At 36.1% G+C, this 5,000-nt stretch overlaps 1 protein-coding gene across 1 annotated transcript in view; it reads left to right on the forward strand.

The window, feature by feature from the left end:
- LOC122251972 (adenylate cyclase type 5) overlaps positions 1-5,000 on the forward strand; it is a gene marked incomplete in the record, with an annotated part of 631,004 nt that overhangs the window by 511,349 nt on the left and 114,655 nt on the right.

Genomic DNA, 5,000 nt, shown 5'->3' on the forward strand with positions numbered 1-5,000 from the left:
GAATTTCTTTCTGTTAGGTTTCAGAAGAACATAAAGTACTTGCGATAGATAGACTATGATGCATTCCCGCTTTCTCTCTGTTAAACGAGGAGAAAAAATCATTTTCACTGAATGATGTATCGGATAAATAAATAACTTTGAATAAATTTGCCCTTTGAGGAATTGAAGACAAAACACCCATGGAAGGTCTTTCAGCAATCACTCTATGCCCAAGTGGTGCAGCTAAATGCCACACATGTTGGCATCTTCACGTAGAACGAAGATCTTTAAAGAACAAAATACGGGAATGATTACCAGAACGGACGTGGAATCAGACGGAATACCAATGTGACACCCACTAGCGACACTAGGCACACTGGAATAAGCGTTCCCTCCTGTTTTCTAATCCCGTTGCGGTTATTGATATCACTAACCAAACTCTCAGTCAGAGTTGCCAGGTTAGCGATTTTGTCTATGAATTTAACGACTAATGGGGAGCCTTATCTACTCTTTTATTTTTAACTTCGTTAGATTTATAGGATGTCGATATTTCACTTTTTTTTTTTTTGACGAGTTTTATCTTTTTATGTTTTAGAGATATTCGTACGGATTGAAGAATCATCATAGCTGCAGTGTTGTTTTAGCCTCGTGATGACGTGATTAATGTCTATTACCTTACCATAGCATCCCCAGTCCCTTACCTTCCTTTTGTTAGACGATGGGGGGGGGGGGGTTAGGCATATTGTGCATTGTGAAGTCACCCGTTCTCATTCATACCTTTTTCCACAGTAAACATTGCTCTTCCATAATCATATTTACCGATTGACGCCGGGTTCTGTCCACTATGTTTTTGTTTTATTTTCATTTGTTTCACACATAGATGACTCCACAAAGAAGTCACCAAGAAGTCAGTTTTAGGCCTACTTGATTGAACCTGGTTAGCCCATTCCTTGAATGTTTTTGCCATTGAATTTATTAGTATTATACTTATCACTATTGTTGTTAATAATACTTTTATTTTGACTATTATCATTATTACTATTGTTATTATTATTATTATTATTATTTTATTATCATTATCATTATCATCATTATCATTATTATTGTTGTTGTTTTTATCTTTATTATTATCATTGTTGTTGTTGTTGGTATCATTATTATTATTATAATCAATATTATTTTTAAAAAATTATGATAATAATAATGATAATAATAATAATAATAATGATAATAATAATAATTATTACTATTATTATCATTATTATCGTTATCATCATTATCATTATCATTGTATTATCATTCTTATCACCATTATTATTTTTATCATTTGTTATTATTATCTTTATTATCACCATTACTATTATCCTTATTATTATCGTTGTCATCATCATTATTGTTTTCTGATTATTGATATTATCATTATTATCATTACTATTGTTATTGCCGTTTTAATTATCATCATTATTATCATTATCATTATTATTACTGGTTTCGTTACTGTTATCATTATTATTTTTATTTTCATCATTATTAATACCATTGTCATCATTATCATAATAATTATTATTATCATTATTGTTATTATCTTTATCATTATCAAAATCTCTCGTCGGGAAGTAAGTAGACTATTGAAAATAAGCTAAAGTAATTTGCCTCGAAAGTAATGATCATGATATCAACAGGTTTGACTTGGATGTTACATACATTTTGATTAATGTATTTGAATCTTGTCTTAAAGTGATGGTTGGGGTTTTGTTAGACATATTGCTATCATGTAACTGGAACAGAAAACCCATCAGGGTTATTAACTGAGAGCTGAGTGAAACGATTGATTGAAACTGATATCCGGCAATGGTAAATGTTATCTTGTATATGAGAAATTAATATTTTTGTTTTTTTCTTTATTTCTTTTCTTTATCTGTCTCTCTGTCTGTCTGTCTGTGTCTCTCATCTCTCTCTCACTCTCTCTCTTAATCTCAATCTTGCTCTCTTGCTCTCTCTCTCTCTCTCTCTCTCTCTCTCTCTCTCTCTCTCTCTCTCTTAATCTCAATCTTGCTCTCTCTCTCACTCTCTTAATCTCAATCTTGCTCTCTCTCTCTCTCTCTCTCTCTCTCTCGCCCACTCTCTCTCTCTCTCTCTCTCTCTCTCTCTCTCTCTCTCTCTCTCTTATTCTCAATCTTGCTCTCTCTCTCACTCTCTCCCTCTCTCTCTCTTAATCTCAATCTTGCTCTCTCTCTCTCACTCTCTCTCGCCCACTCTCTCTCTCTCTCTCTCTCTTAATCTCAATCTTGCTCTCTCTCTCTCACTCTCTCTCTCACTCTCTCTCTCGCCCACTCTCTCTCTCTCTCTCTCTCTCTCTCTCTCTCTCTCTCTCTCTCTTAATCTCAATCTTGCTCTCTCTCTCTCTCTCTCTCTCTCTCTCTCTCTCTCTCTCTCTCTCTCTCTCTCTCTCTCTCTCTCTCTTAATCTCAATCTTGCTCTCTCTCTCTCACTCTCTCTCTCACTCTCTCTCTCGCCCACTCTCTTAATCTCAATCTTACTCTCTCTCTCTCTCACTTTCTCTCTCTCTCACTCTCTCTCCCTCTCTCTCTTAATCTCAATCTTGTTCTCTCTCTCTCACTCTCTCTCTCGCCCACTCTCTCTTTTGACTCCAAAGCTCTCCGTGCACACACTCTGGCCAAACGATGAGATGGAGTACGCTTTTGAATACTGTTTTGGTAAACCAGATCAAAGGACTCGCTGGTATGCGGGAAAGCCCTGAGCTATACGTGTTCAATTTTTGAAATTAGAATGAAGAGACTTTCTCTCAGTCTACGCAGCAAAATGTTGGTTGCTGAATTTTTTATTGAGTTGGGGATGAACATATATAAAGTGAAATAGGCATACGAACAGACAAAAAGATAGATAAAGTATGATTATACAGAGGCAGGAAACTTCTAATGGAGGTCGACTCTTTAAAAAAAAAAAAAAAAAAAAAAAAAAGCAAATCCAATGTTTATCTTGTCTATTACGTAGTATAATGTTTGCATTACTATACCCTCATTTTTTTCTATCGATTCATATTGAAAAGGTAATTACACATACACGATGTTATGTACAAAAGGTGCATATTATCAAAAACCCAGTACAGATTGGTCTAGAAACTGTTATACATGAAAAAATAGTATGTTTTTAAATTTGAATTAAACATTATTGATTTTCAAAAAGGAGGAAAAGGACAAGTACAGTAGTAAGAATGTACACCCATGCAAAAGGTTTCTGTCAGGTTCACTTGAAACGAGCAGTTTATGGGTAGACAACACACTTAAAAAGACTGATCCATACCCAGTTTCTTCCCAGCGCCACGACTGGGCCTCAGACGGAGATAAAAGTGTGTTATATGGTCCCATATAAAAGACTTTTACTCTATATGCTAATTCTTGCTCTCAGAACTTGAGCTGAGGTAAGTAACAATGCCATACTATGGAAAGATGCAACAAGCAAACAGCAAGAGAAAGAGGGTGGAAACTAAGGATCGAAGAAAGGTATTTTGTTACCGGTCTAACAATCACCGCGAGATTATGATATAAAAAGCGTATTTATGGATCGCATCGCATAACGACGATTCAGAGCATATGAGTATTGCTGGATTGGCGGATTAGCATCGACAAGACATTATACAGTTTGTTCGGGAAGATATCAAAGGAAAAGGAAAAGTATATTTTATTGCCTCCAGTCGCTCGGTTTTTATGGAATCTCAGTACTCGTATCTTGCATGTATATTCTTTAGTACCCTCTCTAGGAAACGAGAACTCCTTCGGTCTATATTATTCTCGAAACACAGTATTTAAATTAGATTTCTTTTTTTTCATATACGTATGTTATCCATCGGTTTCTGGTCACATTAATTCAACCTATATCATTTTCTGCCGAATGAACCGAAGATTCCTATCGGGGTGACGCTGAGAGAACAAAGCTGATCCAACCGCCGGTCTCCAAACGTGCCACGGCTTTTTATATTTATTTATTCAGCTTTTTATAGTCCGTGGCCGCAAAAAAAAAAGAAAAAAAAAAGTGAAGAGCGAGTGTCAATCAGAGAATTGAGCTTGGACTGTTCCCCGCGGATACATATGGTTTGCCGAAAGGATTCCCGATGACATAGCATATGTGAGGATTATGTTACCATGGTAACCGGCAAGTGATGGCTTTATCTTAGAAATGGTGAACTCTATGCGGACACCTACCGCCGCCGGTACATTTATATCCGCTGACCGTCTTTGCTCTTAGTCATTGTTTCCTTTCTCTCTCACACCTTGGGAAAGTAGTGTTGTGAATTATTCTACGTATTATTAATTATTCTACAAGCGTGTTCTCTGCTTTTGAAACATTCTAAAGGACAAGTGACCTTCTTTCGTCCTTCTCACCAAGTCGCTATACCACAGCTAATGTGAGTTCTCCCGTAAACAAGTGCAGAATGGCCATTCATGAACCTCAGATGGGTTGACCTGATGTGCAAGTCCGAGATGTTTGTAAGACATATCTTTTGTATTGTGCGTCAGGCAATTATATGCGGAGACTATTGTTCTTGCACAAGCCAAAGATCCAACGCCAGAAGATTGCAAGAGGAGCATTGCCCGGACATATCAAAGGGAAAACGTAAACGCCTTTTTAATTATATCTTATCCAGGTGTGCTTCGTGCAATTACTTTTGCTTTTTCTTCGTGGTATCAACAGCTATCATTCATATGTGTAACTGCTTTTGATAAGGAGTTGTGTCCAGCTTCCTTTTATTTTGTTCGTCCGTGTGCAGTAGAAAGGCAGTTAGTCACTCTAAATAAAATCAATATAAAATAAGGGAAGTTTCAAGAAACAATAGGGAACTGTGTGTTAAGAACCGACAATATCAGGTGTATCTGAGATAACCTTTTTTATAGGTTATCTCAGATACACCTGATATTTTATTGAGAGTATCTTTATCTTTTATGAACCTGTGATTTATATTTCAGCAATTATATTCCTTGTGTTCTTTTAAACTCACCCAT

The sequence above is a fragment of the Penaeus japonicus genome, unplaced genomic scaffold, assembly GCF_977035675.1.
Source record: "Penaeus japonicus unplaced genomic scaffold, GWHDUDI00000001_assembly GWHDUDI00000001, whole genome shotgun sequence".
Lineage (NCBI taxonomy): Eukaryota > Metazoa > Arthropoda > Malacostraca > Decapoda > Penaeidae > Penaeus > Penaeus japonicus.